Genomic DNA, 23,171 nt, shown 5'->3' with positions numbered 1-23,171 from the left:
TTTGCTTTTTAAAGAGGGCTCAGCATATTTTCATTTCTGTGGGAATAAATCCAAGAGTGTTTTATGTCTTTTATTATACTTGTTAAAGGTCTTGAATCTAGACTGTAGTAGCAAACAGTACAGACTGTAGGTTTTAAGTTCTGTTTTCTCCAGTAGATGTCACTTGCAGTACATAATAATTTATGTAAAAAATAAATAAATAAGAGAAGTATTTGATCCTTATGTATTTGAAAGCCTTTTTAGTGCTTGTGGTTTCTTACGCAGACAATAAATTCAGGCATTTAAGTTCTTTAAACCCCAACAGTGAAGCAAATTAGTTTATTTCCAGTTTGATGTAGAGAAGTGTTTTGATAAAAATTGCATTAGTTGAAAAAAACAAAAACAAAAGAGAAGCAAATACATTTCATGCAAAATACAACAACTGGATTGCAATCAGCACACTAGTATGGGTGTGTTGGGTTTAAAATAATTTTACTCGCTTACAAATGTTATTTGATTCTGTTTTTGAATCACCTCATATATTAATAAGGAATGTACTATTTGAGTGTGCATCCTCATATATACTTGCAAGCTTGGCAAAATTTACAGAATTATATATGTACATATCTGAAGGAAGGGGGAAGAAATAAATAAAGGGAAAGAATAATGCCCAGATCAGCTTAATGATAACTTTATGTACCATGTGGCCCTAATGACGACTAATGGGGGAGAAGAAAATTATAATTAAAATGGAGAATTTAATTGGAGTGGCTTAGAAGAATTCATGACTGGCTCTCTAGATTTCTGGATAGAGACACTGAAATATTATTTTTATGAATCATATTGGAAAATTTAAAAAAAATAGCAGGCATGAGTGCTGATTTACAAATGCAGTTGGAACTTATAGATATGCAAAAATAGAAAAAAAAATCATTTAGGAAAAAAGATACAAGCTGCAATGGAAGTTAGAATCAGCCATAACAATAACTGGGTGTGTTTACTGACTACAGGATATTGAGTAGTTGTTGGGAGAGAGGGAGACAAAAAAATTGGATGGGGTCAAAAAATGGAAAATCGTAAAAAAGACCATGGCTGATAGGTGAGTGAAACGGTAAACAGAATCACTACGTAATGCAACATACTGTTATCACCTCCATTTGTAGAAATGTCGAGTATAAGAGAAGAGTTAATTGTGACACAGACAGTTATAAATTAAAAGTTTTTACTTAGAAAGTAAAATGAGTAAACTTCACGGGAACATATTCATCTCTCAAAAAGAGCATGACCAGAGTTTGAGGTTGAAACCAAAGGATGCACTGTTTCCTCGCAACCCTTCTCTAGCAGCAAGATTCAACTGTGGCACGTTTCCTGTGGGCGATAAAGAGAAAAAGCATATCATACAGCTACATACTGTTGTAACAAAACAAAACAAAAAAAAACCCTAAAAGAACTAAGCCATCCTGTTCTGAATCTGTAATAGTCAAAATGGGACACGATCTGTTTTGCAATCATTTATAGATTATCCTTTTCACGTATTGTAAAACTTGTTTTAGGTTTTCCAACAACTGGTGAAACTGTTGCTTTCATCCTATGTAATAAGCCATGTAGGCATACTCTTTGGACATATTTGGTTTTAAGCCGTATTTGTTCTCACTTTCTGACTGTGCAATTATATTTTTGTAAACATCAACAGGAAAGGAGAAGGGGAAACATATCCTGCTTAGGTCAATCTTAAATAATGGTCTTTATTTTGCCATCCATAATCTACCAGAAATTTAATCATTGCATGTCTTACTTATCCACATGTTTTATGCAGCTCTTTAATTCCTTCAGCAGTAGAAAAACCAACACTGGAATCTTTTTTTAATTACTCAACAGGAAATTAAGGTTGCCAGCTATTTTTCTGCAAGGAACTCCCCTGCTTTTAGCAGCTGTGGAAGAAACAAGATTTCTTTCTTATATGGACATCCACAAAGAGAAAAGATTCCCAGGTTTCTACTTATTTTGCTTTTAAAAGCAGGAGAATTAGCTCCTTCTATATTCAACATATGATCTTGATCCAAGGCTTTGTCATCCTTGGGGATACTGTATCTGGATTGCCAAAATCTGGCTGACTGCCAGATGGCAGCAAAAATATGCTGTATATAACTGCATAGTTTATACGTTTTCAAAAGCTTTTATGCTGAATATATAATATATGGGTACAGGTAAAACATTTCACATAGTCAATTAAAAATACATAGATCTCTTTGAAGATCTTAGCCCCATTGAAATGAATGAAATAAACAAGGAATTAACACTAACTTGTGTCTCAGTAAAGAATATATCACTGTGTTAACTTTCTTTGGATTAAAATCAAAGATCTATAAGGCTGTTTAGGGCATCCTGCAAATTCACTCAGAGCTATTTACAGGTTTTTATTATTATTATTATTATTATTATTATTATTATTATTATTATTATTATTATTATTATTATTGAATTTCTATACCGCCCTACTCCCGAAGGACTCAGGGCGGTGCACAGCCATGAAATAAAAGACATAGATATACAAAATTTAAAATCGAATAAAATGAATTAAATAAATTTGGCTGAATTAATACCCATAATTTAAGATACCCATATTTTAAAATACATTAAAAATTTAAAATTTACACTTAAAAGGGAGAAGATTTAGGTGAGGCCAGCTTGATGAAATAAAAGCGTCTTCAACTCGCGGCGGAAGGTGCGCAGATCCGGAATCCTCCGTATCTCTGGGGGGAGCTCATTCCAGATCGTCGGTGCCCCCACAGAGAAGGCTCTCCCCCTAGGGGCCGACAGCCAACATTGTTTGGCCGACGGCACCTTGAGGAGCCCCTCTCTGTGGGAGCGTACTGGTCGGTGGGAGGCTGTTGATGGTAGTAGGCGGTCCCATAAGTAACCAGGTCCCAAGCCATGGAGCGCTTTAAAGGTGGTAACCAGAACCTTGAAGCGCACCCTGAAGACCACCGGGAGCCAGTGCAGCTCGCGCAGGAGAGGTGTTACATGGGAGCTCCATGTTGCTCCCATAACCACCCGCGCAGCCGCACTCTGCACCAGTTGGAGCCTCTGGGTGCACCTCAAGGGGAGCCCCATGTAGAGAGCATTACAATAGTCCAGACGAGAGGTGACGAGGGCATGAGTGACTGTGCGTAACGAGTCCCGATCTAGAAAGGGACGCAACTGGCGAATCAGGCGAACCTGATGAAAAATCCTCCCGGTCACGGCCGTCAAGTGCTCTTCTAAAGACAGCCGTGAGTCCAGGAGGTTTTGGTTTGATGCAAATTGCTAGAAATTAATGAATTTGCTATAATGAAGATTGGGGACTCCGGACCTAAACCTATTAAAGTTCTTAAACAGTCCTTAAATGTCTGCTAAGAAGTGCCTTTAAAATGACTGGTGCTTAGTCTCAGATAACTTGGAACAGAATTATAGTTTAAACACTTAAATCTTTGACATGTCTTCTTAAAATTAAGTCCCAATTGGATTTATTCTCAGGGATATGAATATAATTTAAGTTTTCAGTTTAAGAACCTAGTTCCATTCTCAAGGTTTTGTCTTTCAGTTGAATTTGTATATTAGTCAGAACACTATACATTATACACTATTATACAAGTACCGTGTTTCCCTAAAAATAAGATCTTGCCTTATATTTTTTTGAACCTTGAAATAAGCACTTGGCCTTATTGCCATGCGCTCAAAAGCCCGATTGGGTTTATTATCAGGGGATGTCTTATTTTGGGGAAAGGGTAGTATATTGTAATGAACATGAACCATTGCTTATCTAACTTGAAGCCTTGTGTATTTAACTTTAATTTTGTTACAATAAGCTCCTTTCTTAACTTTGGTTGTCCTTAAACTGGGGTGTTTTTAACCCAGGGACTTGCTGAATAGGATTGCTGAAGAGTTTAGAAATATATGATTTGTAAATTTTCTATAACTCTACAACTTCCTATAATATTAATTGCAACTTCTCTGATGTAAAAGTAACGTTGTCCCTTTTCATGTAGGTCTGGCAATATATATACATTAATGTATCCTGACATTACGGTATTGAATATTTTTCTTGAAGCACAACTCTGATGTCCTCTAATTATTCACCATACCTGTTATAGTCAATGAGTGACATTAGCTTTTAAAATAGGTCACTCTTTGCCACTGGTTTATATTTTTCCATTTCCATTTAAAAAACAAACTGAATTATTATTATTTCCTTAATTAGCCTGGACCAATCTACAGTACTTGTGCATTGCTACCTTATCATGTAGAAATTAGATAATGCAGCTATATTTTGTATTACTATGAAGTTCAGGTAATATAAATGATCGAAAAAACAGACTAGTGAATATGCTAATTTAAGGAATAAGAAAAGGCCTGGCATCATTTGTTCACTGTATTTTTTATATTAGGAAGTGGGTTGATTTCTTAAAATATAATGAACTGGATCCTAAACTACATATGAATGCAAATGTTCTCCAACAGAAACAAAGAACATTTTTTGATTACTGATCTTTAATTGTATGCCCATGCTACACAATTATTCCTATATTTTGGAGTATCAGAGAATCTAATACAAGAGCCATGGTGGTGTAGTGGTTAGAATACAGTATTGCAGGCTACTACTGCTGACTGCCAGCTGCCAGCAATTAGGCAGTTCGATTTTCACCTGCTCAAGGCTGACTCAGCCTTCCTTCCTTCCTTTCTTCTGAGGTCAGTAAAATGAGGTCCTAGAGTGTTGGGGCAATATTCTGACTGTGTAAACCACTTAGAGAGGGCTGTAAAGCACTGTGAAGTGGCATATAAGTCTAAGTGCTATTGCTATTAGATAGCTTTAAAAGGAAAAAGTCCTTTGGGCAATGGATGGTCACCATTGGATGTATTACAGTAATCCTTGTGTCAAGACCATTCAAAGTTATTATGGTGGCACTAAAAAAATTACTTATGACCAGTCCTCACATTTATGATTGATGCTGTGACATGATCACAGTTCAGGCACTTGGAAACTGGTGCTAATTTACAGTTGTTGCAGCATTCCAGGGTCACATAATTAATTGGTTTTTATCAAGCAAAGTCAATGGGGAAAGTTGGATTCACTTAACAACTGTGTGATACACTTCATGACATTAGTGAATGCTGATTCACTTAATGACTGTTCCCAAAAAATGGGTGTCACTCACCCACTGAACAATTGCATTGCTTAGCAACAGAAGTTCCAGTCTCAACTGGGGTCATAAGTCGAGGAATATTTGTATTGCATGAGTTTTATTTTAGTTTTAGGATTTTTATTCATGTTTTGTTTTTACAATATAAAATGTTACTTTTGAGTCCAGCAGTACAAATAAATAAATAAATATTTATTCCAGGAAGAATTCCAGGAAACTGCATGGGGAAAATATATAGATATTATCACAGGGGAATGGGGAGGAGGAGGGCAAAAAAGTCAAGGCAGTGACTACAGTTGATAGCACACATGCAAAAAGAACTTTGATTGTGTGGGCGTGGCTGCTGCCTTGACTTTTTGAAATCTCTCCTGCAGATATCCTTGCCTTATCCATTGGCAAGCAGTAATAATGCCTCTTCTTTCACAGCTTCCAGGTTCTCAGCTATTATGTTCAGATTCAAGCAACTCTGTAGCCAAACTTCAAAATATCATTTATTTGCTCTAAATATATAAAAGTAATCTTTAAAATATTCAGTCATCTTTACACTATCACTTCTTGCAGTTGTTTGCGTACAAGATAGAGAGATAAGAGAAATGAAACAGAAAGATATAGTAGCTGTGTAACAAGAATACAAGTGATTTTTTTAAAAAATTGCTCCGTCGTCAGGCCCTGATCAACAATGTAGAATAATCCACTTCTTTATTTGTTCCTATCAAATAGACAGAATCTTGCCGGTGTAAATCTTTACTACTCTCACTCTAGTGAATTTACCCTGGGAGATTCTAGGGAATGGCTGTTTTAACTCTCTTCCTCTGTCTCCTATCCAGCTGTGGCTATGTTGTCTCTTGGTGCATCCTTGGAATATGCTCCCTTCTTCCCAGGAAACTGCCACATCACATCACCTCCCCCTCTGTTGGTACCACCACCATATCCATAGAACATGTGCTAATTACCCTTTCAATTAAAGACTGCTTTAAATAGAAAAAAAATTTTCAATTCACCTTAACACTTGTACAGGTGGAGGAAAGGGCAAGTCAGTAGGGTGGAGTTTATTACTTGGAAGAGAATGGGAAGCAATCCCATTCTCTTGTACATCTCAGCCTAACACTTATGAACAATAGCTATTCAGATAGGACAGGAATGGTAAGGAAACAGAACTGCCTAAGGTTTCAAAATAAATTGGTCAGAATTCATATGCAGATCTGTGTTCAACCATGAATTCTAAAATATGATTACCTCTTTATATTTATTTAGGTTACTACAGGTCGTCCTTGCCTTACAATCAATCGTTCAGTGACTGTTTGAAGTTACAACAACACTGGAAAAAAAGTGACTTATGGGTATTTTTCACACTTATTCACAGACCATTGCAGCATCCCCATGATCACATGATCAAAATTCATACCCTTGGCAACTGGCATGTATTTATGACAGCTGCAGTGTCCCAGGGTCATGTAATCACCTTTTGTGATCTTCTGACAAGCAAACTCAATGAGGAAACCAGAGTCCCTTAAATGTATTACCGTCTTTAGCAATTGCAAGTGGTTCCTTTAACAAGTGTAGCAAGGAAGATTGTAAAATGGGCAAAACTCACTTAATAAATGTCTCGCTTAGTAACGAAAATCTTAGGCTCAGTTGTGGTCTTAAGTTTACACCTGTGTTAAGTTTACAGAATTGCATATTCAACACCCACTTATGTTTTTCTAACTATACTGAGAAATTTAGGTTGCAATTCTACAGTTCCTGCATTGGCAGGATCAGAGCAAAATTTGAGTTCCCTCCCAAAATTAAAGAAAGGAACCTGACCTTGAAGGTTTAAAACCTCCCCAAGCTTTTCAGCTTAACTGAAAAGAGGTATTTTCTGATGTGACACATTCTAATATTGAAAAGAGGGAAAAGGAAGCACTGGCAAAGGTGGGGCAGCAGACCAGTCGGGTGATACGTGTACCCTGCCTATTGTTCTTTTTGTAAGTTTAATCTTAAAAGCCATCCATAATAGCATAATAGCAATTGTCTGCTGTAAGCCTCCCTGGGAATATTGTGCACACTGCAGTAGTCAAGGAAAAATGAAACCGAGACATGAATAACTGTTGCCAAATCTGACTGAATCAGGAAGAGTCACAGGAGGGCACCAAGTAATTATAAAATAACATCCCTCCAATACTAACTTACTCCAGTATTAACATTCCATAACTGCTCTTTATTCTGTAATAATGCTTTCTCTTTCCCAGTAGAAATAACTGCTTCATAAATGATGACTGCAAGTTAAAAAGCATCTCTTCCACAGGTCACTTTAGAGCAAGGAATATAAACCCATTTCGGTGCTCAAAATATTGAACTGCATTTAATCAAATATTTGTTCAGAAAATCTGTTCCATCCCTGATCTTAAAGGTGTGAGTAAAATGTTTTACACTTTGGAGAGCGAATCCTTTTTCGATGGCTTTTTCTTTGGTAACTGTTCAGAATTTATAAAGGCATATCTGCCTGGAATTTAAATATGGAGCCCAGAAGTGTACTTTGATATTGGAAAAGTACCGGAGACATTTCATTCTCTAACAGAACCATCTTGGGGATTGGTAAGGACATGAGGTTAACCTTTTCCAAAGTTATTTGACATCTAGGTCTCCCCTTCCATAATATTTTGACATGGGTTAATTGCCAACTTCACCTATTAAGAGAAGGACAGTTAGTCCTCAATTTATGACCACAATTGAGACCAGCATTTCTGTTGCTGAGAAATTTGTTAGGAGAGTTTTGCCCCATTATACCACCTTTCTTGTCACAGTGGTTAAAGTGAATCATTGTGTTTGTTAAGTTAGTCACATGGTTGTTAAGTGAATGTGGATTCCACATTGACTTTGCTTGTCTGAAGGTTGCAAAAGCTGATCACATGACTCCGGGACACTGCAACCGTCATAAATACGAACCGGCTCCTAAGCCCCTGAATTTTGATCACATGATCATGAGGATGCTGCAAAGGTCATAAGTGTGAAAAATGGTCATAAGTCACTTTTTTTCAGGGTCATTGTAACTTTGAACGGTCACTAAATGAACTGTTGTAAATTGAGGATTACCTGTACAGCAAAGATTGTACAACTTTCTTATAAAAGAATGAAGTGCCATCTCAGTTTATTTTGATTCTGAACAGTAGTGGGTTCCACTTACCTTCGCTACTGGTTCGGAATTGGGAGCGTGCACGTGGTGCTTCTGCACATGCTCAGAATCTTCTGCGCATGCACAGAGCATCCATGATGATGTCCAGGTGGGTGGGCAGAGCCTCCTGCCACTGCCACTATTGGTTTGCCCGAACCGGGGAAAACCGGTAGAAACCCACCACTAATTCTGAGGTCATCAGTGACTGTGTTTAAAATTACCTGATTTGAACCAGTAAAAATGTTGCATCAGAATTATCCCAGGAAGAAAACTGAATGCCAAGCAGCTGAGGAAACGCAATGCAAAACATAGTAGTTTGTTGGTTTTCAATGGGTAAATGATTAAAATCCAACACAACGAAATTAAATTATTGTCAATGAGCACATCATTATTTCCTTTCATCATTATTTTTGAAATGTCCACATTAATTTACCCATTCAGGCCCTTCCAAATATTGATACTTTAGTCACACTGAAAACTGGCCAATATGAAATAGTTTCGATTGAAATGGCTATCGTGGCTGTCTTTGAAAAGATTTTGCTGTTCTCCAACAATTGCTTTAAACATGGGTAATTCACTGGATGCTTATAATCCACTAAATATCAGTTGGATCATCTGCAGTGGATATAATTTTAGATCGGTACCTGGATCAGTAAATATACATCTAACCAAGAAAGGTTACAATTTATTTATAAGCATTTTTATGATATCTTCAGACTGGAATGCAAAGTAAAATTATCCCCCAAAAAACAATGCAATCAAAGTATCTTTCTTTTTTTAATTATTTCCAGCTGAATAGAATTTTGTTAAGAATGTATATAAGAAACTCATTTATGTCTTTCTGTCTGTCTCTTTTAGATCTTAAACCAAACTTTCTAAAATCAGAACCTAATTTGGCGTGGTGTGAGATGGGAACGAAAGAAACACAAAACTGAAAAACGAGCCAGTTTCAGCCAAAGGCTTCAGATACAAAATAATAATAATCCTCCCATGGGATATGCAGTTGGGCAGTGGTTCAGAAGGTTGCCAACGCTAAACTTTTAGCTTCCTTTTTTCTATCATGTGATCCAGAATGATGCTATTTTTAAGGGGTTAGAAAGAATGTCAAAAGCCCTATTCTGTGTGCTGTCCCTATCTTATTAATACCTCCAATCAGCAGAGTAATATAAAATTACCCAATTACATCTTACCCAAGGTCCAACATAATCCATGGCTGATGCAGCACCCGCATGTACAGGGAAAGCTTCACAGAGTAAAATAAAATCCTTCCTTGATTGAATGAAGGAGGAGGGCCGGCTGTGACAACAGAGAAAATGAAACTTCATTTCCCTGAAGTGACTTGGCATCAGGCTCAGGCATAATATGGTTTCTTTGATTTCATTTTAACATGATATACACACCTAGCCATTGTGATTAATAAGCCTATAATATATAGGTAAATTTTCTGTATAAAAAGGACCCATTATGACAGTTAACAAATCACAGTTTAAGTAACTGTGGAAAACAGTTTTCCACCATTTAAGTAAATGGTGGAAAACAGTGTTTAAACACTCAATAGTCAGGGAACAAAATATTCCATGGGCATATGTTTCCATGCAATAGAATGGGACTTTACTGGATATTAATTGATTTGTCTGTATTTATTCATAATTCTTTTTTTTTAAAATTTAGCAAAGCAATCAAAGACAATAGAAGACTTTGGCCAAGTCAAAATACTTGTAAAATTGTTTATTTTAAATGAGCGAAAAAGTGGTATTTGATCAGTTGGTAGATTTTGAACAATGGAGAGTATGGGAGGACCAGAACATAAACTTACAAAAAATATTGACTTCTTTTATTTACCACCTGTACCACAATTTACGAAGTGTACTCTAATCAAATGCTTGGAAGCTGACAATGCCATTACTTGTGTTATTTGACATTGTCTTGTTCTTTGTTGATTTCTTGATTTTGTTGATAAAGCTATTTTGAATCATTTCTGACTACATATGATTCGGAATCATTAGTATGCAATTCATGTGTATGCTTTTTCTTCATATATGGTTATTTCTGCTAAGTATCTGAATTTCTCTCTTTATTAACATTGAAAGAAAGCTTATAAGAACTAGATTTTTTTTTACTTCATCGGGTACCTTTCCTGCTAATATAGGCAATAGGGTTCAATTGATACAGCCTAACTACCTATCATTTTGATGTACAATATTGTAACATGAAAGACTTTCATCTTCTGAATGTCAATAGAACTTACTTCCAACTACAGAAAAGTTGTATAGGATTGCTGCCCTAATTTGCATTTCCTTAGATTAGTTGAATATGATAAAGTCCAATTTTAAATATGTTAATTTTATAATTTTAAATATGTTAAAGTCCCAATTTTACAATGAACCCTATGACTGAACTTTAATTTATTTTTACCATTTTTGAAAACAATAGAAAATTTTGAAGTCTGATTAAATCTAGAGCTTGGGAAATGTTTAATAGTTTTAGACTTTATTACCAAATAAAATAGGTCTTGTTTTGGTTGTCCTGCGCTTGTCTTTCTTGTGTCCTTCTAAGCTCTCCTAGAGAAGGATTGATTGCATGGGTACAGCACTGGATATTAACAAAGGGTTTTTGCTTGTTATTTTAAAGAAGAATATAATGCACCTTCTGTAGGAAAAAAAATCTGTCCAATTGTTTTGCTTTTGCTAGTAAAGAGAATAACTGATGACCATCATATACCCTGAAATGTATCCTTTAATTTGTCTGTAAGCACTATCCCACAATAAAATAAGCAGCACTTTGACATACTTGTACAAAATATTAAAAAGTGCAGAGATATTTGAAATTGGCTTTGATTCTTGACAATCATGTTTATGCTTTGAGCCCACCCACTTGCCTCTTGCCTCACCCACATGTGCCCTAAGCATATTTCATAAGATATGTGTGTAGCTCTTGACCTTGTGATTTGGTTCCGTTTGAATATTTTATATAGAATTCACTGGGTGCAAACTGTGAAGCAGAAGGCTATTTTCAGAAAGAACTATTCTTGAATTAATTAGACCATTTCACTGTTTTAAAAAAATGGGGGTATAATCCAAAGAAAAACTTTTAACTCCACAGTTTAAATAATGCTTAAATCTCCACCTTGCATTAATATGTTCAATAAATTGGACAATGTCCCCAAAATATGGTGCTTGCACTGGAGCTTTAAAAAGCCATGAAAAAAATAAATAAAATGTATAAAATGTTATGGTGTCATATATGAACATATTTTTCTACATTACCACTGAGGATGTATTCATTTGGCCACAATAATACTATTATCATATTTAATGATAATAATATTTAATAATTAGTAATTTGTTGTTTAATAATACTATTATCATATACTATTTGTTGTATATGAGTCATTGGAATATTTAAGAAATTTGCCAGTTTAAAACAAATAACTTAGCATTATTGCCTACATTAAATACTGAAGTTATATTATTATGCATGTATGTGTCACAGTCCTCAGACCACAATCCTAATCTATTAAAATCAATAGTCTTTGGTCAGAGTGAGTGAAAAATTGCTTTGCTAATGTGTTTCATGATGTGGTTTATTTCCAGGACTGAAGCATCATTCTTAAAGCCATTAAACTCTATGGTGCTTACCTCTAAATAGGCATGGATGTGAACCTACCAAAAGTAAGGGGACATATGCCCTTATACTTGCAAGCTAAAGTAATTATCTTCAGAAACCAACAGAGCTGATTCTTCATCTTTATTCATGTACACCAATAAAATTGAATATCAGAACCACACTTCTGTCAAGGATTTTTATCTAATGGCCTTGAACAAGTTACAGATTCTGTAAAATGACTGTAAAATGGGATTCATAATAAATAGTTGAAGGAGTGTTGTAGTGATGAATGCAGGAAAAATCATACACCATACCATACACTGACAAGTTTTCTACAAATGTCTAATCATTAACATTCAAACATAGATAAGTTAATTTTACTACATGTATTTTATTTTATTTAATATCAGGCAATGTTAAATGTGTGATGGCTTAGTTACTCAAGTTTCTAAAGGTCTCATGTATTTGAATATCTTCTTACTATATGAGAGAAACTGAGTTATAATCAGGTCTTCTCTCAGCCCATTTCTCCGGATAATGTTTAGCCAGATGTACTACTGATCTAAAAATGGCATTCTGCAGAATGCCATTAAGGAAGCTCAAACTCCATGTGTATATCACATTTCTTTTGGTGCTTCTCAGAAGAATTTGTCTTGGCTGGTATTCCAGATAAAAGTGAAACATGGGACATATAAGACAAAAGAGTGCCTGTTCTCAGGTTCTTCAAACTCTTATGTTATTGGGATGGAATAGGTTTGCTGTGACAACAGCAAACAGTTTGATCATGTGCAAGTTCCATTCAACTAATTCTCATTAATTGTAAATAACTCCCATTAATAAATAAACAAAGCCATTAATAAATAAATGTAAGTGGAATCAAAGGTCTCCCTCAAGTCAAGGAGCAAAATTCCCAAATCCAGTGAAATTATTTTGGTACCTGATGCTGAAAATGGTGTAAGTCATTCTGTCTTTCTCCTGCAACCTTAACAAATTAATTTTTTGTCAATTTTATTTCTTTTTCTGATCCTTTATCAAATCTGCATCTTGGTTCCTGATGGTAGTGTAGCACATAAAGGAGCGAAAGGGGTAGGGGCACAGGATGAGGGCAAGGGACAGGGAAAGTGGGGGAGACAGAGAGGGAGAGGGAGAGGGAGAGGGAGAGGGAGAGGGAGAGGGAGGGAGGGAGGGGGAGAGAGAGAGAGATTTCAATTAGCCTGTGAATTGACTCAAGGATATATATAATTCCTGCAGTTTAGCAGTTCCCTACCTTTGATTTAAACTTAGTCTAAACTTGGTCTAAACTTTCCTAGGAATACTTTTGTAAAACTATCACAAGATCTTGTAATCTTCTCAACCCCACCTCCAGTATCCACTTTTCTGTGAAGATCGGTGCCAAGGAAAATATCAGGTTGAAACTTTAGGGCATAAGCATCTTAAAAAGAAAAGAAAGCAATGATTAATATAACCATGAAAGAAAATAAAACATATGGTTATAGGTGTTTTTTTTTTTTAAAAAAATAAAGTTTTAATCTGTATTAATTATTCTATAAGGGTAACAGGGTTGCAACTATTCTCAGTTCTGACTAACACCAGCAGATAACAGCAAGTCTGAAGAGCTCCAGACATTCACCAGAGCTGTTGGCTTGTTTTGTTTGCAAGTGTGGATGTGGTTTGGGGCGGGGGGGGGGGGGGAAGAAACTCCCCTCCCCTTTATGTTTGCCATAGTTATAGGTTCAAGTTTCTTTATTCTGCCTGAACTGGAAGTGAGTTAACAGTCCAAATGAAAGCTAAATGGTCAAAACAGAGAACTTACCAGAGCTTCTTTTTAAGAAAGAGACAGGCTATCTAAGAATTGTTTTCCCCTTCCAGTGTCATCACAACCCCCAACATCTCTTCCTGCCCCAGATCCTGTTTACTTGAGAACCCAATCCTGCGATCAGAAGCCCTTGGAATGATGATGCAGAATACCACCCTTGCTTTCCGGGAAGGATGGCTGGGGTGGGGCAAATTTGTATTTTAATTGCTGTGTAACTAAGGAAAGGGATGGAGTGTGTTTGGAAAGATGGAGTGGGACATCTGGCTCAAATGGATTGCTGATATTTTTCAAAAAGAAAAAGAGGCAGGCAAGAACTAGGAATTTGGTAAAATCCTTTTTGAGGAATTTCTGTCTGGGTAAAAAAATGCCTCAATTAATACTGATTCTCATAATCACTCATATTAATATCAATTTATTACTTCAACAGTACTTAATACTGTTACACATCTCTGTCACCCAATCCTTTTACTTTCAAATCCTTCTGCATCCTGGATTTATTTAGCTTGATTCATTTGTTCATTTGAACCAACAAAACAGGCCACTTGGTTGAGCTCCTATCCTTGGTCCCAAAATTGCTTAGCATGCGCACTAAGCATGGTTACATCTGGCTAGTATTTGGATGGGAGACCAAGAGGAAATGCCAAAGCTGTAAGTTGGAAAAAGCACCCTGAAGGAAGGAAATGGCAAGCTAACTTCGGATTGCATCAAGCAAACAATGAGCACCTGAAATCACCTGCCTGTTGGTCAGCCTGGACTCCAGGAAAGTTTATTATCACAGGACTATTTGCAGGGAAGGGTCAAAAATGTCAAGATGATGCCCACAACGATGCTATCGAAAGTCCATGTGATTTTGACGTGCATCGCACCATCGTGGGCATCATCCTGACTTTTTTTTTTTTTAAACCCTACCTGAGGATACCTCTGCAGAGGGAAGTTTAGGGACCGGCTGAGCTGCTCGCTGGGAGAAGCGTTTCTTATCGGACGTGAGGAAGCCACTTGGTGAAGGTGAGGCCACGTTCCCGCAACAAGGTGTCCATCTCCTGAGTTTGTCAGGGCTCATAAAATGGGCATCGATTATTCCAAGAGCCATTCATTATCGCCCAGAATGCTTACTGCAGCAATGGGAAAGGTTAAAAAGGAAAGTGACCTGCTGCCTGCCTGACACAAAGTCATTAGGTAAACGAGGTATTCATACAGGTTAGAACGAAGGTCAGGCGGGTTTTACGGGAAGGCGGAGGATGAAGCTCTGCCTTGAGCTTGGGGAGAAGGGAGAGACAAGAGCAACAAAGGCAAACACAGCTGACCCTCCCAAATTAACCTCCCCCTCCGGTCCTCGGGAAGAAAGCAGCCTTATTCTGGCATCTGTCCGCACCGTTGTTGGATGTTCGGAAAAGAGGTCCGGTTCTCCTGGCGGGCTCCTGGGCGGGTAGGGACGCGAGATTCGGCGTCCCCAAGTCCTCTTTCCTCGTTTTATCAAATAAAGAGACGAAACTTGAAGAATCGCCCCCATCACCGCCGATAATAATCCGTAAGATCAAGAGGAAAAGATGGGGAGAGCGATACTTATTTATGTACATATTTTCCCCACTCTAATTACAAAAATTAATCCTCTTATGGCTAAAAGATAAAGTCCCAAGCATGTCTTTGATGTTTAATGGTATCATTTGTGGCCAACCTGCCAGCCGATTAAGGGATAATTGTTAAATGCTTCGTGTTTTAAAGGGAAGGGGATGAGGGAGAGTTAGAACCGGGTTTCCTCCCTGCTCCAAAACCAGGACTGAAGCTGGGATAAAATTTGGAGCGGCTTTTTTTTTTTTTCATGGCCCTCCCTTTGATTCATTCCGCCTGTCGCCTCTGTCCCTGCTTAGTTTATTTTCACAGGAGAGCTGTTCTCCACCCTCCCGGTTCCCCCATTCAGCATGCCATAAAGTTTTAAAAGGAAAAAAAGAGGGAGCTTGTGACTATCACCGTCCCACTTCCCAGGGATGGATATTTTTTTTCTCCCTCTCGCCAACAAAACAAAACAAAACAAAACAAAGGTGTGGTGTGGTGGGGAGAACACCCATAAAGTAAGATCCAGCCGACATTAGCGGCTCTTTTTCCGCGGCTTCATTTGACCCAGTTCTCAATTTGATATTTCTGGGGAGTTTTTGGATGCCACTGAGTAGAGAGGAAACCATCTGTGGGAAAGAGAGGAGGCAGACCAAAATCAACCAATTGTCTCCTGAAACCCGAATCTTTCTCCCTCCCTATTCTCAAACACCTGCTTAATTTCCTTGGAAGGAAGGAAGGAAGGAAGGAAGGAAGGAAGGAAGGAAGGAAGGAAGGAAGGAAGGAAGGAAGGCAGGCAGGCAGGCAGGCAGGAAGGCAGGAAGGCAGGAAGGCAGGAAGGCAGGAAGGAAGGAAGGAAGGAAGGAAGGAAGGAAGGAAGGAAGGAAGGAAGGATTGTTGGGGGAAGAGAGTCAGTGGAATAAATTAAAATCCACTCAGCTTCTTTTTGCGAATTCCTGAAAGGGAAGAAGAAAGAACAAAAACATCGCATTACACACATATCATCAGGGAATACTTAAGACCGACGGTCTTGGTGGGGCCAAGTATAGCTTCGGACTTTCAGGCATTTTGGTCTGGGAGGTGTTGTGGGGCTAAGTCTGCGAAGAAACGCCATCCAAAGTCCCCAAGAACTCCGTGAAAAATGCCCCCCTCCGCCTCCGCCTCTCCTCTCCTCTCCCCTCTCTCTTTAGGCGAAAGACCCGCCACTTTTCCGCGTAGATCGGCAGGGAAAGCGCTCAGCCTCAAAGTCAGCCCGGGGCAGCTTGGAGGCCTGGGGCACGCGCATCCTCCGGAAAGCCTGCGGGCGTTTTAAAGGCGGCTTGCGCGGAGCCAAGGGAACTTTTCCGAGTCTCCGTAGGTATCCGCGACTCGGCGGCACGATGGGGCCGCTGCGCCTTGGGCTCTTTGGTTCTGCACAGCGGAGCCGTCGAGCTCAGAGACATCCGAAGGCGTTGCTTGCCGGCTCGGCCGTTTTGGAACGCGGTTCGGATCTCCCTGCGCGATTCAGGTGGATTCGGGTGGCCGAATCCGGCACCGCGCGCCTGGTCTGCCGTAGTCCCTTTTGTGCCGCAGGCGGCTGTTTAAGGCTCCTGTAACGGGACTAGGTTGGCTTAGAAGCCCAAAGCGGTTGGGCTCGAAAGCGACGTCCAACAGTCTGGATTTCCACCGGCGAGGCGAAAGCTTCCTTCGGACAAGGCGGGAAAGAAAGAGGAATTTGGGAAAACGGTTGGCTTGACTGTCTACCTCTGCTGGGATAAAAAGCCCGGCATCCTTCGTGGACTTTGCCAGGGTTTCTCAGCTTTTCTCCTGGATAGAAAGCAAAGTTGTAGCAGGCAGTTCGAAGAAAAGTAGGCGATTTAATATAAATGAGGAACTCCGAAATGTATTACAACCCCGCTGTAATAAACGTGACAGTTTTGACACGTTATGTTATTGACAACATAAATATATGTTGGAACATTGCACTTTTCAGACACTTAAACCGATGGAAGCAATAATTTTTTTTAAAAAAAAGATTCGACTACAATATTTCAAATAATCGGCATTGATGTTTTGATCCATCATTTTTAAACCTTCCAATCGATTCCTCCCTCTCTTCCCCTCCCCCCAGGTGACCGGTCAGTTTTAAGTAAAAACCTATCGTAATTATTTACGCTATTGCCAATGACGACCTAATAACTGTTTTCAATTAATTACGGCAGAGCTTAGCCTCGGCAGGGCCGTCACCAAAAGGCCCTTTTGCAAGTAGCACAAAATCACCAGGATTACTTTCTCCGTGCAGGGCACCGAGGGGGAGATTCATTAAAAAGAAAATGAAAAGTGCAGTCAGGCGACCCGAGTGCTGGAGAGAGAGAAAGAGCTGGACAGGGCCGGCCACAAAGTGTATATTTCTCTCTTTCTTTCTCTCTCTCTCTTTCTTTCTCTTCAGAAACTGCCCGGGTCTTTTCGGAGCCAACTTGCCTTTCCCGAACTGAAACTGACTGGTCCAGTACAGGCATTTCATCTCCCACAAATGGGGCTTCCTTTCGGCGGATGGACCTTGGGCAGGGGTGCCAAAGGCGGTGTAGGCGCCTGTAGGCGGTGGAATCCGGTTCTTTCCGGCACGATCCACAACTCCTTTTACGCGCAAGCCTAGGCGGCTCTTCTCCTAAAGGAAGCCCATTGAACGGGAACAGACTTTCCTGGCAAATAAATACGCAAAGCTAGCTGAGATCCATTAGACCCAAGGGAGAAGGCAACCTAATATTCCAGTCCTTTTTGGGCAGACTGGGAGCGCTAGGATGTCCTTGTGTTCAAAGAAATCTAAGTTTCCCCTGATTTAAAGGAATCAAGCAGCCCTTTTGCCAGGAATCGAGCAGCCCTTCTGCCGAGCTAGCCTCGTCCTGGGCCCTTTTTGCATTTGAGGGATAGCTTCCCCCCCCCCTTTCCTCTCCAAGGATCGGACTTCGGAAAACGAAATTGCGCTGGGATCCTTTCCTTCCTCCAAATCTAGAATACAAAGGACCGGCTGCCCCCTTGCCCTCAACCCGAGGAGAAGGTTGCATTTAAGCAAAGCGGGGGAGAAAAGGGCGAGGATTAGGGGTTCACCTTATGCCACAAGGTCCGGGCGCTGTCTAGAAGTTAAAGGAATAACAGGGACAGATTTCATGAGTGCATTTTTGGCGTTGGGGGAAAAAAAAAATCCTACGATGGATTTTGGAACATTGGAAATTAAGCCACATAAGAGGAGGAGGATGGTAGTGGCGACCGTGGTGATGAGGATGATATAACGGCCACTATTTAAGGGGAGAGGAGAGAGGAGAGGGGAGGGGGGAGGGAAAAGAAAGCCGCAAAAGCCTGTTTCTAATCTTCTGACATTCTGCGGTTAGTGAACTCTTGGTTTGGAACCAAGCGGAGCATCAGCACCTTCGAAAACGACTTCCAGTTGTGTAGCCGTTTACCAGTACAAAGCAGAAGGGGGGAAAAGCGGCCGTCTTGAGGGGCTGAGGAGAAGCTGAAAGTTTGCTGAAATGATTGGAGTCCCGCCAGATAGCGCTAGAGGGCTGTTTATTGAAACGCTCCTCCAGTTCAGTGGGATCTTTACAGAATAAACAGGAGAGATAAAGAAGTAAAAGGAAGGAGGAGGAGGGCAGCCCACTCCACAAGTGCCATGTTAATTCCTAGAAGTGTTTGGGAAGTATAATAGAGGGTTGTAAGTGAATAAAGAAACTGGAGTTCGTGTTGATTTTGAAACAGAAAAGGAAGTGGAGGAAGAAAAAGGAAAGGGAAAGAAAGGGTCCAAGAAGTAATTTAACGAGGGCTCTCCTAAACCAGCTTTCAAAGAGCTCCAGAGCCCTGGAAGAGAGGTCAGTAAGAGTTCACCTGATGAGTAAGGCTTGACTTTTGTTGGAAGGAAAGGATTTGGGGGAGAAATAAGTTACAAGGTGAGGAAATGAAAGAAAAGGGAGGAAAAAGGAAGAAAAAGAAGTATTTCCTACCTGTAGCATTTCAAAAGGTAGAGAACTGAGTCACTATAAAGATAATATATTAATATCTTCATACATTAAGTTAAATATTTTATTCTATGCTTATTTGCCAGAGCAGAATGATCTTTGATTGTCTGCAGTGCTGAGGGGGTAGGGCGAGGATGGGGTGGAGGGCAGAAACTAATTACAGAATTTAATTTCTTCCTTTGCAGAAATCTGAGGTAAATCATCAAGCCCAGTCTAGTCCAGAAACAAAAATATGTGAATTTCAGCTGAAGGCAAATAATTTGAATATAAGTGGACTAAGTTTTGTCAATGGCATCCCTAGTTATCAACTTAGGTTCTTGGATCAGTGTTTAGAGGTAGAATTTGGAGAAAAAGAAAATATTGAAATTTCCTTCCAAATTCAGAAAAACTAGGAGGTGCCTAAACCTTTAAACAATCCCTGCCTTTGATCTGATTTGTTTCTTGTGGCTCTATCTTTAGTCACAGTTCAAAGTAAATTATTGAGAAATTAGCCATAATTCTTATGAAAAACGAGAGCATTTCTTCAAATGTAATTTGCTTAATCCAAAAGCAAAAGGGGGGAAAATCCCTTCATTCTGGCAAACAAACACTGAATGAAGTTACAAACAAGATTACGGGTGAAGTTATTTGTCCTTCTAGAGAGGTGTTGATCTGCTAAGAGATGTAAAAACAGCTAAGAGGATTTAAGCCACACGAATTTAATGAACCTGATTAGTTGCATATACTTTTACAGTTAGAAATTCTAAATTGGTGGTTCCATAAAGTATCTATTAGACAGTACCAATAGCAGTAAAAAAAAAACAGTATTTCTGGATTTTTATTAATATCTCATCTCAGCCTACTTTCTCCAAATCCCTTTCTATTTACAGGGCACGTCAAGAGAGCAAATTTGAAATAAAAACGCATATATACTTTCAGAATCAGCCGTGTTACCTGTTGGATGAGTCACATTTGCAAAAGAGCATATTTTTAAAATAATAAAAAGACATCCAAATGGTCCAGACGTTATCACCCTTTGAAATGTCTGGTTGTTCAAAATACATTTTGATTTCCCTCTAAGAAAGAAGAAGCTGGTTGGGAAGTTTGAAGAGATGCCGGGTCTCACTATTTATATTTGCTCTAGCAGACTTGCAAAAAGCAAATTGGAGAGGATCTTTAGCCCACTGATTGTCTCTGTATTGTTTTTCTTGAAACGGATCTTTTGCCCTTAATGAATCCTAACACAGCTGGACAGCTCCTTCCCGGACACTGAGAACCCTCACCCCAAACTGACCCCAATTTGACACCACAAGATGAAATTTTACTGCCTGTTAAAACCATTTCCAGCCGAAAGAAAGAAAGAAAGAAAGAAAGAAAGAAAGAAAGAAAGAAAGAAAGAAAGAAAGAAGTCGTGCAAACTGGATTGGAGGAAGAACTGTTTGACAGAGATACATTTCTACACAGGGTTCCTAATTTGATGATGGTGATGATGACTGACATTACTTGGGATTTTAAAACTATTTTTGCATTTCACAACAAGATCAGTTATCTTAAAATTCATTATAGCTGTAAGTCCAGGAGAAAGTCCCACTGAAAACTGAGGGCCTGATTTCTGAAGAAACTTGCTTGGAAATGCAACAAGAATTCACAGCTTCAAGACCAATATTATATCTATCCTGCCACAACCTCCTGCAAATGTAACTATTTTCTCCCTTTTTTAAAAGTTTGATTCAGAATTCCAAAACTAATTACTTATGTATTATATATATTTATTAATGGCTGGTTCTAAATTAAGACAATTAATGCTCTCAAATACCTACCTGAAGGTTTTTAACAAACATGTGACAGAAATATTTTTTTTAGATTTTTCACAAAAAAAAGTATGAAAGAAATCCTTTTGTTGTTGCTTTAGATTTGTCACAAGAAAGAATGAAATACTTAGTCATCTTTTTGTTTGTTGCCTCTTTGTTTTAACATTTTTTTCAGGGTAACTTCAAATCTCCCAGGAAACTAACTAAATATATATATATATATATCCTTGCATTTTAAAAGAACTGAAATATAACAGGAATGATTCATTTAAGGAGGGGAGAAACAGAAATGAAAGCAGCATTACTGAAGCCTGCAAATATCTCTTCTCGTTAACTTTTTAGATTTTTTTAAAGGCTTCTGGTATACAAGTTTAAGTGGTATATTGAGCTCCTTTTGCAATAATATTCATTTACTCTACTCAATACATGCAGCCCTAGTCCAGGAAATATGTTTAAAGAGATGCATTTAAAAGGGGAAAAAACAGGCGGCAAAGCCGATCCCACTTCTTGCTAAATCAATCCAAACTGAGACATATATAGCCCCGATCGGGTATGTTTCTCCCCGTTTTTAATAGAAAACAGTTTTTTTATAAAGTGTTGTATAATGAGGACTTGGGTTGACAATATTACAACAATGCGATTCCCAAAGAATTTAGGAAAGTGACATTTTCGGAAGAAAGGTGGGGGGGGGGAGAGACCTCAGAAAGTCCATTCCTGACAAAGTAGATCTCTTTTAAAGCAACCTCTTAGAAAGGTTCAGCTGCAAAAGTAGGAAAGGATTTGCATAACCCACTGCTCTATAGGTCTCCGGGCACCCAAAGGATTAGCCAAGTATTCATTACCAAGAATGTCTTGAAGCGCGTTACCGATTTCTACGACAGAGAAGAAAATACGGTAGGACTACCCACCCCTTTCGCCCCCGAATAAGCCCTTTTTGCAAAGGAACCGATTTAAACGCAGCTTGAAAGAAAGCGACGTACTGAGGGCTGTTTTTACTCACCTTTCTGCGCAGAGCCGGGCGAACCAGCTCTAGAAGGGTAGCGGCTGCTCCGAAGAATCGCTTTAATCTTGGAAAAGGACTTCTAGAAGAAAAGAAAAGTGGGGAGGGGAGAAGGGGGTAGAACAAGTAAAAGCAGACACCCCCCCCTCTTCTCCCCCACCCCACCCCAAAGGTGGCTCTTCGGAGCTTCAAACGAGCGCGCAAGTCAGGCTTAAAAAAGTCTCGCCAGTTCTTTTCCCAGCTCTTTCGCCTGCCGGTTCGGGGGCTGAGCTCAAACTGCGAAGCTTGCCAGGCTAAGCGCTCCCGGGAAGCGAAGCCGTTACCCGGTGGCGTTCCTCGAGCCTCTCTCTCTCTCTCTCTCTCTCTCTCTCTGCTCTATCTTTCTTTATAAGCGAGGGCTGATATCCCGCAGACAGCATTGTTATGATGGCTCATTTAATCAAACTGTTTAATTGCTCCGGTAATCACTATCATCATCGCAGGTACTCAATCATTCATCATTTTGGAGAGCTCCGATGACCTCGGGAGCTAGTTCCCTAGCCCAGAAAAGATTGGCTGCATTTTTTTAGACTCGTTCCTCCCTCCCGTGCCTTTGGCAAATTTCGCTTTTCCTTCCCCAACTTTTTTCCTCCCTTTCTTTCTCCCGGTGACCTGCTCCTGAGAAAAGTCTCTTGTCCCGTCCTGTCCCTCTCCCCACTCTCTTTTTCTCGCCGGAATCCAGTCTAAAATGCGTGGCCGCCGCCGCCGCCGCAAGTATGTAAGAGGCCGTAACATTCACAAGTAGATTCATAATCATTGATAAATCCCACTATTACCAGGATAGTCTGGTTTAGATTTTATGTGTGGGGAGAGAGAGAGAGAGAGAGTGTGTGTGAGAGAGAGATAGAGCAGGAGGGAGGGAGAGAGAGTACAAAACTGCAGCAATCAATAGTTTGACCATTGCTCCTCCCCCTTAACTTGAAGCATTCCCTCATGATTGACGATCTCGGGTAGCTTTGGTAATTGACTGCTCTGAGGTAAGGCATGTTTCGGTTCCAGCAAAGCGATTGGAGGAGGCTGCACACGCGCGCGCGCGCATACACACACACACTTCTCACCAAAAT

At 39.4% G+C, this 23,171-nt stretch overlaps 2 long non-coding RNA genes across 4 annotated transcripts; one reads left to right on the top strand and one right to left on the bottom strand.

The window, feature by feature from the left end:
• Positions 1-286: 286 nt before the first annotated feature.
• Positions 287-22,943, bottom strand: LOC117665719 (uncharacterized). 3 transcript variants are annotated; one of them, XR_015729269.1, is made up of 6 exons: positions 22,884-22,943; positions 22,069-22,150; positions 13,187-13,351; positions 12,857-12,970; positions 9,504-9,609; positions 287-1,347 (listed from the first exon to the last, which is right to left on the bottom strand). It is a non-coding gene; the product is annotated as an uncharacterized LOC117665719 (long non-coding RNA). The 3 variants fall into 3 exon arrangements; XR_015729271.1 differs by lacking the exon at positions 22,884-22,943 and adding an exon at positions 8,326-8,534 and having other exon boundaries at positions 1,185-1,347; positions 22,069-22,185; XR_015729268.1 differs by lacking the exon at positions 22,884-22,943 and having other exon boundaries at positions 22,069-22,185.
• On the top strand, positions 18,936-21,204 carry LOC148116429 (uncharacterized). Its single transcript, XR_015729272.1, has 2 exons — positions 18,936-19,131; positions 20,148-21,204. It is a non-coding gene; the product is annotated as an uncharacterized LOC148116429 (long non-coding RNA).
• Positions 22,944-23,171: the final 228 nt, after the last annotated feature.

This window comes from Pantherophis guttatus, chromosome 1 (assembly GCF_059756535.1).
Source record: "Pantherophis guttatus breed Tessera chromosome 1, ASM5975653v1, whole genome shotgun sequence".
Classification (NCBI taxonomy): Eukaryota; Metazoa; Chordata; class Lepidosauria; order Squamata; family Colubridae; genus Pantherophis; species Pantherophis guttatus.
The sequence above is the reverse complement of the archived record's forward strand: the minus strand, read 5'-3'. Positions and strand labels throughout refer to the sequence as shown.